We start from the raw sequence: 13767 nt of genomic DNA on the forward strand, positions 1-13767 counted from the left end.
GATTTTTTGCCATAATTGACAACCATAGCTAAAACCAAGAAACATATGTTTGTTATTTTCTGTAGTTCCTAAATATATGCCCTGGTTTTGAAAACGTATAAACCATTATAAAACTGATATATCTTGATTCACAATTGCGAACCACAGGCAATAATTGCATACTGCTAGGGCTAGCTGTAAAAATTATCTACATATTGGTTTTGCCTTTTTGAAATACTGTTGGAAAAAATTTTAATAGAGAGTGGGAACTTCAAAACAACAATAAAAAATGATCACTGGGTAAGACAAAATTGAGACTGATAAAATATACTATATGTGGTCAAAATGATTTGAATTAAGACTTGTATGGTAAACTTCAGGCTTTCATAGGTTTACAGATTTTCTAATCAGTTTCTTAACTTTCTCTTATCTCAAAATGATAATAATTTAAAAACAGTGTGTTTTTAATGGAAAACAAATTATTTTCCTTAGTTCAGTCCTGTCTTTAGTAAAGAAAATAAACACTATTTTCAAAAATATTATTTTATTTAATTTAACATCCTTGTACTGTAATAATTATTTACTTCAATGTAATTTAACTGGAGAATAGTGATTTAAATTCCCTATGAATAGTTTTGAAATGTATTTCTTCTCTAACATAATGTACTGTAGTGAAAAAAAATATAGAATGTTGTTTTTAGAATCAGGCAAAACCTGAATTGAATTCCAGCATTCACAATTTATAGATATGTAATACTATGAAATGTTAATAAGCCCTTGAAACAGATTTCTAACTTAAGGAGACATACTTTTAAGGATGTAGGGACATTATAAAATGTTCAACATATATATATATTAATAATATAAAATACAATTCATCAATGACATATTTCTACAAATTAAAATATTTATTAGGATGGGGGAAGGATACTGATAAGTTGATATTGAATATACACTGTGATCTGCAACAGGAGTTTTCCTTGTTCTATAAAATAAAGATATTAGGTTTTGTATAGTAAATATATTACACCTTAGGTGCCACACAGTCTCTGCTGCAGCTACTAAACTCTGTTGCTGTGTGTAAGGGCAGCCATGGACAATACGTAAAACGACGCATGTGACAAGTTTCAATAAAACTTTATTTACAAAACAGATGGTAGGCTGGATTTGGTTCATGGGTTATAGTTTTCTAATCACTGATCTCCGCATTTAACAGATTTTTCATTTTTAAAAAAATATTTTTACAAATATATTGAATTTCTTATTACATATGATAAGTTTAGAAAACCTTTAAAGCTTAGAGGTGATTAATAAAACCCAACTAGGTAATGACACTTTAACATTAATTTATCAAGTACCAGGCAGTTTGATCCAAATGCCATAAACATCATGAATTTTATATTTACCACATGCCTATGCAATAGGTAGTAATAATATTATCTCCACTTTATAGATGAGGAAATTGAGGTAGGGAGTGCTTAGGTTCACGTATCACATGTAAAAATACATTTATTAAAGAATATTGTGGGCTCCTTTGTCACTTATAAATGTGTTCAGTGTTGGCACAGTGCATGCCGGAACATTAAAGCATTTGCCTTGAGACTAACATTGTTCAAGTCTTAATGCATCTTCTCATCTTTTATCCTATGTCATTGAAACAAACTAAATGCAACTGTGTCTGAATGTCATGAAGGTTTGTGATTTGAGCTGATTCTGTCATCTGGGATGGTCATTGTTGTGAAATATAACACAGTATTTTTTTCTAATAAAATCCAAGGCAATCTTTTATAGAAAAAAGTAGTTGTTTTCATTTTTTTTTGACATGACTTTTCTTTCACTGCAAATTTAGACCATGTTTCAATTCATATTCATTGAAATCAATTCAATTCAATCCATTTTCTTTCATAGCCATGAATTTAGATGTTCTATGGACACACTAATAAAAAGATGCATCAGCACTGTTAATGCATGGAGTATGCATTTGCTTTTCTCTTTATGTTACCCCAGCTTTTGTAAATTACAATATCAAACCAGTTTTACCTCTCCCCTGAAGGCATTTACCTACACAGACTGCAATACCTCATTGACACTATCTTGGCTTTCATCATTAACAAGCCAACATTACATGGGTTGGTGTATTTTAGAGATGATGTGGTGTTTCCTGTTAACCTTTACCAAAGATGCTCCATCCTGTGGATAAGAGCAGAGAGAATGTATTTGAAAAGTCTTATGAGGAAAAACCCGAGCAGAAACCCCATACAGACTAAATGCACCATCACTTCAAGGGGCCACTCTACCATCTGCTGCCAGCTGAAAAAAGCTTGGATTGTCAATAATTGAGTATTTTTGGAAGATATGGTATAATTTTCTTGGACACTACATCCTTCATCATTACCAATATCTCTGTGAACATCACTTATAGATCTGATTTCCCTTTATGTTGTATCTGAAAAAACTGTTAGCACTTGCAAAATCTCCCTTTCCCAAAATTTAAACATCTGTCAGGGTCACAACACTGTTGTGTGTGGTCATCCTTTGCATACGGCAGCTTTCTGTGAGACAACGTCCAGTTTTGGGCTGCAGGCTGCAACCCTTACTGCAGGGTTCCGCTTACCAGCAGATACCTGGAGCACAGGTGGAGCACACCTATCTCTCAAAGGCAGGAAGGATGTTTACTTTCCATTTCAAATTGCTGTTGTTTCCACTGTTCCTTATGTAAATTTCAAATCCCCATCTAAATTCATCCCATATGGATTTCCTGGAATCAGATGGCTTTTTTTCTTCTTTGTTTGAATTTTTATTGTTTTAAGGCTTAATGTATGTATGGTTCTATTTTAAAGTCAATTTATCTGTGGGAAAAAATAGATTAAATTGGACTTCGTTCAAATTTAAAAGGTTTGTGCTTCAAAAAACACCATCAAGAAAGTAAAAAACCATCCACACAATCAGATAAACATTTGCTAATCATGTATTTTATAAGAGTCTATTATCTAGAATATATAAAGAACTCTTATAACTCAATAATTAAAAAACAAATGACCCAATTAAAAAATGGGTAAAAGATCTAAATAGACATTTCTCCAAAGAAGATATACAAGTGGGCAGTGTGTTCATGAAAAGGTGCTCAACACCATTAGTCATCACGGAAATGCAAATCAGAACCACAGTGAGATACCACTTCACATCTACTAGGATGGCTAGAATTTAAAAAGTCAGATAACAACAAGTGTTGGCAAGGAATGAGTGAAATTGGAACCCATATATACTACTGGTTGGAAGGTAAAATGATGCATCAGATTTGGGAAACAGTCTGGCAGTTCCTCAAACTGTTAAACATAGAGTTACCATATGACCCAGCAATTCCACTGCTGTGTATAGTTCCAAGAGAAATAACAATATATGTCCATACAGAAACTTGTACATAAATGTTTACAGCAGCATTATTCATAATAGCCAAAAGGTAGAAACAGCCAAAATGTCCATCAAAGGGCAAATGAGTGAACAAAATGTAGTATATCCTTACAATGGAAATGTAACAAAATACTGAAACATGCCACAACAGAATGAACCTTGAAAACATTATGTTAACTGGAAGAAGCCAGTTCCAGTCACAAAAGACGACATATATATGATTCCATTCATATGAGATCTGTGCAGACAGAAGGTTGATTAGTGTTCGCTGGTTGGGAAGTAACGGGAGGATAGTGGGGTGATAGCTAAACGATATGGGGTTTCTTTTTGAGGTGTTGAAAATGTTCTAAAATTGACTGTGGGGACGGCTGCACACATCAATGAATATACTAAAAAAACACTGAATTGTACCATTTAAGTGTGTGAATTATATAGTACCTGAATTATATTTCAACAAAGCTTGTTAAAAAAAGAAAACAATTCTTGAAAAGGAATTTGTTATATTTTGTAGAGATTCTTGAATACCAGACTGAAGGGACGGAATTATAGTCAGTATAAATTTAAATGATGAAAACCATGGGATTGTAAGTAGGTTTTAGGTCATGAATTCTTATGGTAGTGTGAAGAATATATTAGAAAAAAAGAGGGCTTCCCTGGTGGCGCAGTGGTCGAGAGTCCGCCTGCCGATGCAGGGGACACGGGTTCGTGCCCTGGTCCGGGAGGATCCCACATGCTGTGGAGCAGCTGGGCCCGTGAGCCATGGCCGCTGAGCCTGTGCATCCGGAGCCTGTGCTCCGCAACAGGAGAGGCCACAACAGTGAGAGGCCTGCGTACAGAAAAAAAAAAAAAAAAAAAGATGCTGATGGTACAAAAATCAGAAAACTATTGCAAGAAAAGAGAGAATAGATGTGTGTGTGTGCCCATGCGACTAGAGTAATAACATTTAAAACAACAAAGAAAGAGCGTAATAAAACAGCTATCTTATGTAACAGTCTATTGTTAGGGTCTGTTCTTAATGCTTAAATTAATCAATCTTCACAATAATCCTAGAAGTGGTACATTTCATTCTACAGATAAGGAAACTGAGGAAGAGAGCTCAAATAATAGCCCAAGTATATGGTGCCAGAAATAAGCTGAGTCAAAAATCCAACCATTGGCATTGGGACTCTTCTAGAATCCATGGTCTAGGCAACTGAAACTTGGATGATTAAAGATCCATTCAGCAAACATTTACTCAAGGTCATATACGTTCAAAACATTGAATTAGATGCTGATATACAAAGGCAAATATAATGTTGCCTTTAACACCAATAACCTGTATAATGGAAGACAATGGCATGTACAATAAATCTGTAATTACAGGGAAATATGATGCTTACAGAGATATACACTAGGTGCTAGACAAACACAGGAGACTCAAACTGCATGAAGTAAAGGACAGCAAAAACAAAATAATTGATGTTTTGAGTGTAATTATTTAGAAACATTGTTTACCACTTAGATGATGCCTAGCCAATTCTCTACAAATACATTCTACAATCGTTATCTACATACACACCTATGATTATGTTCTTTTATTTACTTTCACTTTTTATTATCTATTCTGTACATTGCACTTTTTTTTCTATTTCTATTACCCACCATTCTTGGCTGGGACTTTATTACTGAACTTGCTATGTTACTTTTTAAATACCTATCTCTAGATCTTCTATACTAGACTATTAAGTCATTTCGTACGGGGAATATGCCTTCTTCATCTTTCTGTCATACCATTAGTGGTACTGCCTGGCTTGCTGGTGTTTAGTAAATATTGTTAAGTAAGGGAGTGACGGCATACACACAGGAATAAATAATGGATCAAGGGATTATTCTGTCTAAACATTATATAGAAAAATATATAGTGTCTAAACATTATATAGAAAATATATTTGTGTATAGCAAGAATTGGTTATAGAAGGGAGCAGATGATTATTTAAAAATTTTGTACTTAAAGAATTAACTGGTAGATTATATATACATAGGGAGTTCATTAGGAAATCAGCGTTAGAGCTATCAATAATAGAACGTCTTCACAGAAGTGAGAATTGAATCAATTCAAGAGAAAGCAAAGACAGGATGCATAAGACATAAAGATTTCATTTAATTATCCCTGAATAACAGAAAGGGCCCTGAGAAGACAAGAAAACTGAATGATAGTAGGTCTGACTCTCCTGCATTCTCTACCCTGTTCTAAAACTCTCATTAAGGAACAATGCTGGAATACTAGTACCTTAAAGTTATCAATGCAAAAATAGCAGGGAATTTGTTGTGGGTTAAAGGATTCAAAAGACAAATGCATTATAAAATGTCTAATTTGTTATCTTAATTGAGTTGTAGATCATAAAATCACAGAACCTGGTGTGAAGGGCAGAAACACTAAGCATTTGAGAAGAGAAAGGGAGCTGTTGTAAGAAAGACTGAAAGACAGGAGTTCATGATTCAACAGGGGATTTGAAAGCTGCGGCAGTTGGGAGCAATGGCAAAGTCCAAGGTGTGACACCTGAATGTGTACTTAAGTTATTGTAGAGTTTAAGGAGTCTGCGGCACCATTAATTAAAGAAAATAGACTGACAACAGGGAGATATTTTTGTCATCATTACGAGGTGAACTAGAGCTAAAAACTGAACAAGAAGCTTTCGAAGGTTTTGAAGAAAATGGAAAATGATTTTGGAGTTCTTTAGATGACTCACAGGTCAGGCAAGAGTTTAACAAAATCAGATGTCATAACCATCTCTTGAACAAGTTCTCTTTAGTTGACTATAATCCTCAGGTAAGAAATGACATTAAACTTCTATCTCATGGTAATATTGCAGTCCCTTTACACCCACATGGATCTCCTTCCTCTGACAGAGACCTGTGTCCCAAAGGCTCTTAATGTCACTTGTCACTTAGCAGAGTCTGTGTTACTGTGTTAGCTGAAAGTCGTGTTCAATTTTTACAACCTCTTTGTTAATAATCAGTGTGTACCTCAAGAGACAAATCTTCATACCTCATCCGTGCTTTAAAACAAAAAAGCTAATAGCTTTTATATCCATTGTAAAAACAAGTCATTTAGGAGAGAAAAAGCTATCTGATCGTTTCAGCTAATTTAAATTAAACTGAAATGCCCTTATATGAAACTCTGGCTGAATGAGCTATGAAAGATTACGAGGCTTCAGCATTAAGGATGGGGTTACTTTGAAGAAATGCTAAGTTACCCTCTGATTTTCATTCATCAGTTAAATCTCTACTTTTGTTTATTTTTTGCCTTTTAAATTTATGAGCCTGTGATTTATAGTTCTGCTTGGTTCCCCTTATTTTCTTTATTTTGTTAAAATAATTTTACACTGAGCAATAACAATAACTGAACACATAATTGCAATACAATCACTTATATAAGAAACTTAGATATGTTTTGCAATATAAAAACTTCAAGGGGGGTTGTAGTCATAAAAATGTTTACATGGTAGGTACCTACTTAAATAAGAATACAAAAACTTCCTTAGTTTCCCCTCAAATATTTATACTGTATTTTCTTCAATCTGAGAATCATCCCATACATTTCTGAATGTTTTGAAAAGCAGGAGTCACACAAATTTTATCTGAGGAGGGGAGTGAAGACTATTTTGGGTTTTGTTTTCTTGTTCATTTATTTTTTTGTGGTGAATCTAATTTCTTTTTTTCATTTGTTTTAAAATACTAAAATAATGAGTTTATTTAATCAGATTAGTTGTCATTTGGAATAACGCAGAGTCTTAGAGCATAAATTCAGTGAAGATTATAATCATAATAATATTAACAGCTACAACAATAACTACACTGACTTACTGAACTATGTGTCAGGAATCATGCCAAGTACTTTATATGCATAAGTCTAATTTAATACTCTCAGCAATCCATCCCCTAGGTATTACCCCATCACGCTGCTCAGAAAACTGAGCCCGCTAGAGAAGTGACAGATCCAGGATTTCACATGCGAATTAGGAAACCCAAATCCAAACTCAGCCATCATGCTTAGAGCCCTTGTTCTGAATGATTGTTATACTACTTCCTAGTAAAAGAACACTAGTGCAGTCTGTGTTGGAAGAAAGTTATACATTTAAGCTCCTGTTTTTATCCCTAGTGAATTTGATTACTGTGCAATTTAATCACTAGTTGGTTCTACAGAGACATTATTTTCCCCTGTAATTCATACTTATTGCCATGTCTGTATCGATAAAATAACTGCAAAATTTTTATTTTGTATTTTTCAAAGAATGAATTTACTCACTTCTTGAAGCTATCTTTAAAAAGACAACTGCACTATTAATTTATTAAATGAAATCAGGCAGATACCTCAGTGTAAATTTTCATTAAAAATAGGTCACGTCATAAAAACATTTTGAGATAATTTATTTATAACACGACTCAAAAAGTTCATGCAGAAAATATTGTTATCTACAATGAATTGCTTCTTTAAAAATATCCTGAAAGTATCATAATGAGCATTGTTTGTACACAAGTCTGAAGTTATTTCTTGTTTCTTTGCTTTAAACTTTTAAGACATATTCAAGTCTCTTTTCTTTGTTTTTGGTTTTTTGTTTTTGTTTTTGTTTTTAGGTGGAAAACAGTAATTGAGTTTGTGTAGATATATGTTCTAAATCTTTCTTTTAAATTTAATATTGTTAAGAGTTTTTAAGAAAGTCAGAGTGTTTTCTTTTTTCTTTAATAGTTATAAAGGCAAAAAATGGAAAACATTTCAGCCTAATGACCTCTATTACACTATTTTAAAATTTTAATTTAATTTTATTTTATTTATGGTTTTCATGAAGCCTGGCAACTAAAGCCTTGGCAATGATTTTTCTCAATTTCATTTCAAGCTTACATGCGTTTACTTATTTTTTAAACTGTATTAGTTTTCTATTACTAACAAATTACCACATACTTATTAGCAGCTTAAAATAGCACCTCTTTGTTATCTTAGAGTTTCTGCGGTAAGAAGCCTAGGCGTGGCTTAACTGGGTCCTCTGCTTTGTGTCTCATAAGGTTGCAGTCAAGGTGTCAGTAAGGCTCTGTTCCCATCTGGAGGCTCTTCGAGGAAAGAAGCCACTTTGAAGCTCAACCAGGTTTTGGCAGACTTCATTGCCATGCAGCTGGATGAGGGAGAAGCCCAGCTTCTTAGAGGCTGGAATCCAGAGCCCTGACTCTGTAATTAGAGGCTGCCTGCAGTTCCTTGCCATGGAAACATAATTTATCCATCAGCAAGGAGAGCCTCTAAGCAAGTTGGCCAGCAAGATAGAGCCTCATCTAATGTAACCTAATCACGGAAGTGACACTCCATCCTCTTTGCTGTATTCTGTTGGTTAGAAGCAAGTCACAGGCCTTGCCCCTCGAAGGGCGTGAACACTGGGAGGCAGAGCTCATGTGTGCTGCCTTACAGTCTCTGTCCATACATGAGCCATAAATAAATGACCTTCCAAAGTTATATTTAAATATACACTGTTAGAAATGTATGGGAATTCCCTGGCGGTCAAGTGGTTAGGGCTCGGCACTTTCACTGCCAGAGGCCCAGGTTCAGTCCCTGGTCCGGGAACTAAGACCCCACAAGCTGCTTGGCACAGCCAAAAAAATAAAGTAATTTAATTTAATTTTTTTAAAAATGTAAGAAGCAATAATAATATGGTTAGCTTCCAGGATGCAAAAATGGTCATAACTAAGTGATATCAAATCAGCGGGAGCATGATATATTATGAAATACTAGCCTTGGAACACTGAAATTAAGCATTCCAATGTTTAACTACATTCCATGTAAGCTTATCTATTATAGACATAACAATAAAGTAATACACATTTATTTCTTGACTTGTAAAATAATTTTAAAACTTTAAATCTATACTGACTTGTAGTTTGGGACCATGTGTCCAATAAAATCCCTGGCACTGACCATGTGTAAATGAATATATCAATGACTCAATGACTAACTGACTGACTAAATACATTAATTTAAAAAAATACACGTGTACACACACGTGCTCCTCCCCATTATACACACAAATTAACACAATTTGTGGATTTTTATGATTACTAAAATAGGTACTACAAAAAGTTCTAATTTGAGTTTCCTTACTATAAAACCTGTTCAATTGGAATTACTCATTAAACTTGCAGGCTAAGGGGGAAAAAACCAAAGATTGTGGTCTGAAATATTAATCTGAAATGTGTTCAGGAAGGAAAAAAATTTTGACTTAAAATATAAGGAAAAAACAACACTTCCTGAAGATCTGTGATGATGAAAAGATAAAAGAGCCGAAGGCTTTTCTATATTGCTCTCTGAGGCAAGGATTAGGGGATTGATTATGGTGATTCTAGGGGGAAAAAAAAAGAACAAAAACAGCACCAGTGAAATGTGCTTAGGGAAAAGGCCATGATATGAAGACATGTTCCTCTTATGGAAGATCACTTATTTCTCACTAAAATTCTTAAAGCTTTACAATCTTGAAATGTTTTAGGATCTCAGACTTCCATCAAACCATCCTATTTCTGAGGGTTTTCTTCCACCTCATTACCCCCCTCCAAATTATTGGTAATTTGTCATAGGAAAGTTTGCCAATTAACAAAAACAAAAAAACAATTCCTGTACAAAGACTTTGAAACAGATTTTTTATTGGTTATTGTAGCTAATACAAAGCTAATTTTTTACTTACATTTTGTAATATTACATGACTATTTTCATCTTAATGCCACTTATAGGAAATTTCAACTATCTAAATTCTACTTTTTGTGGTTAGTAATTCTTTGGATGCTTGGTAGTTCTTTGGATAATTCATGTTTAAAATATGCTAAATTGATAATGAAGTAAAAGTTCATATGTCAACACACCTCCATAAACAACAAAAGCAAATTTTATAAAATTAGAAATGAGTAGCTCATATTTATATAAAGGGAATAATTTTAAGTGTAATCTCTTCATCTGGATTCTTACTGTAAACAAGGTTTAAAATCGTTTTAATTAAAATAAATTTGTGATATCCTAAGTTTAACAAAATTATTATATCTAGATGAAAGATATTTCAAAACTTTTTCAATCTTAGTTAAGAATTACAGGCATGAATACTCTTGTTTTTTTCTGGATGTAATAATCTCAAGTAATAATTAAAAACATTTTTTCTTCAAAGATCTTAATACATATATTTTATATATGAGCAAAAGTCAATGGCATTTGTGAGACTATTGTGTGAAAAATTTAGGCTGTGTCTACATTTGGTATTAAATTAAAACTAAACTGTCAATTTTCATTATTCACATTAATTGTATTGCATGAAATTGTTACAAATGCCAAAACATTTGCTCCTAGAGAAATACAGAGAGACGCTGTCACCAACTGGTTAATACGTAAGTTTGTATTGTGTGTCTTTCTGTTTAAAGATACTTGTATTTAAAGGTATGTAGCTTCTCTGCAAGGCAGAGCACAGCCTCCTTGTTTTTGGAAACCCTGTACAACCCTTCAGTTCTGCTATCCAGGGCCATTTTAGACAGTGAAATCACTAACACAAAGCACAAAATGTGAAAAATGTGGCACTCTATAAACAGACCACAAAAAAGAGACTTTACCTAGTAAGAGAGCTGAAGCAAGAGGACAGAAGTTCTCCTCATTTGACCTCAGTTGGTAAATTTGAGCACAGGGAGACTAAAAATGTGTCCCCACTCTAAACATGTCCTCGAATGACCGCAAAAGTGCCACGCAAGTATTGATTTTCAGGTTAAAAATAAATTTTTGCAAGTAGTTAAATTCACAAATATGGAACCAGTGAATAATGAGGATCAACTCTATTTATGATTTAATTTTGTCATCCGTCCCTCCCAGGTCTATGGAGAGTATTATAAGAATCATCTGACAATGTGTATTACTCCACTGATTGTTTCATCTAAAATGTTTCATCTAAGATATGAATAGGGGCAAAATAAGTGTTTCTCAATTATGAAAAAACTAAAGATAAAATCTATGTAAATGATTCTGTATTTCAACTCTATGCAATACTGGCAAGCTTTTATTTTTAACTTTAGCCTATTACAGAAAGGGGTTATATTACTGATTATATGTATGATATAGTAATATTAACCATCCATTGTTGCGTAACATGTCACCAAAATTTAGTGGTATAAAATTTTTCTTATCTCTGTAGTCTTTAAGGGGACTGGCATAGCTGAATGGTTCTGGTGCAAGATTCTTACTGAGCCTTCTGAAGGCTTGACTGGGACTGAAGGATCACCTTCCACTCACTCCCAGGGCTGTTCACTGAAGGCCTTGATTCCTCATTCCTTTGGGCCTCTTGGTAGGAGACCTTAAAGAACCCAAGAGGGCTCTCCTAGAGCTGCTGAGCACACAGTGATTAACTTCAGCAAGTGATGACAAAGAGAAAAGGGGTTCACATGCCTTGTGTAACCTAATCTCAGGGGAAATATATCATCATTGTTGGTTATACTGACCAAACATGTCACAATGTGGGAGAGGACCTCACCCACAGAGATATGAATATTGACTATGCCAAAGACACAGGAATCAAGGGGATCATCTCGGAGAATGGATACCAGAGAGAGAGAGTGTTGTCTATTGGTCCCCAAACCTCAGGGCAATGTTAATATAGAAAAATTGGTTAATGTTCTAGGTTTAATATACAATTATGCTTTTAATGTATGCCATTTAAAATATTATTACATCTTGATAAAAACATAATTTTTGATAATTCAAATCCATTGATATTTTCTATACTGCATATAAATTAATCAATAATTAAATGGAATTATTTAAAAAGTATTTTTAATAATAATCTTTCAAAAGTACGTTTATAGGTCCTTTTAGGCAAATAAATCACATTAAGCCCTATTTTAAACAAAGCATTTCTCTATACATTAAATATTAGGTAGCTTTAAAAAATCTGACAAAACCCATTCATTTATATGTTTTTCACTCATTCATTCATGTATTTCTTCATTTAACAATCATTTATAGAATGCTCACTACATGTCAGATACAGTTACAAGCACCAGAAATCTCCTAATGATAAAAAAGACAAAAAATGTTACCATCATGGAACTTTTATTCTAGTGAGGGGAGACAGATAGTAAGCTTATTAACAAGTAAAATAAAATATACGTTTTATCAGATATTGATAAGTTACATGGAGGAAACTAAAACTGAATTATGAAAAAGATACTGTTAGGGATGGGTGAAATTTTAAATAAAATTATTGGGCAAGACCTCAGTGTCACTATCTAAGGAAAGACAAGCAGGAGAAAGGTACTGAGGTGTAAACATTCTTGGGATGTGACAGGTTTAAGCAACATTAAAAGAGACTATTTGGCTGGAACAGAGTGAGTGAGCAAACAAGAGAGAGAATAGCAGGAAATAAGGTCAGAACCAGGGGCCCATTTCCTTGTCTAGACCATCGGAAGGATTCCACTTTTTTTTCCTTTTTTTGAAACAGAAGAGAAGCCATTGCAGAAACACACGCACATACAAGAAACAAAGTATTAGTTATAATTCAGTTAAAAAATCATAGTGACCAATGATGATGGCCCGTGATATTAGTAACATCTATAAACTCAACATGTTTTGATTTAAAGCCCCAGCACACTTTTGTGGAACTTGACAAAGCAATTCTTAAATATATTAGGAAGAAAAAAAGGTACAAAAGCAAAACATCTGATGAACAGGATACATTCCTGTTACACCTAACATCAATAATGGTTTTGAAGGTTTAATAAAGCCGAAAGATACAAGTTCTTTTCTGATGAGTTTGGGTGATGGCAGGAGGAGATAACACCAACAAAAAAGTAAGTATTTAACATATATTACAGTATATGTGTTTATTGTTTAATATCTACTATAGTTTGTTAATTTGAATTATAACCATAAATATAGCAGCTGCTATTCATTAAAGCCCTTACTTTATGCCAAGCATGACATTATATGTATATGTCATCCGTTTTATTCTTGGAAATCATCCTAGATACTTTGGCTTGTTAAATAAATCAGCCGAAAATAAAGCCTTTATCTCATAAAATGATAATGTACTCATATGAGAGAAAACTGAATGATAAAAAATTAACCATTTTCTTAATGTATTTTTATATTATAAACTGGTAACTAAATAGTCTGCACACCTGCTACTAGTAATTTGCAATTATCCAGTGCTTGAAATTCTGTAATATGCATCATAAACCAAAAAGCAAAACTTACTCTCAAAAGAGAACACAAAATAGAATGCAAGTTTTCACTTTCTTTGAGCAGCCAGATGGCTCAGAATTATTTTTCTGCAATTGAATATAAAATAAATAAAACTGAGCAAATTGACCATTTCAGGCTTATAGCATGTTTTT

Source organism: Aethalodelphis obliquidens, unplaced genomic scaffold, assembly GCF_003676395.1.
Source record: "Aethalodelphis obliquidens isolate GAN/ISIS:26980383/991018 unplaced genomic scaffold, ASM367639v1 scaffold24, whole genome shotgun sequence".
Taxonomy (NCBI): Eukaryota; Metazoa; Chordata; class Mammalia; order Artiodactyla; family Delphinidae; genus Aethalodelphis; species Aethalodelphis obliquidens.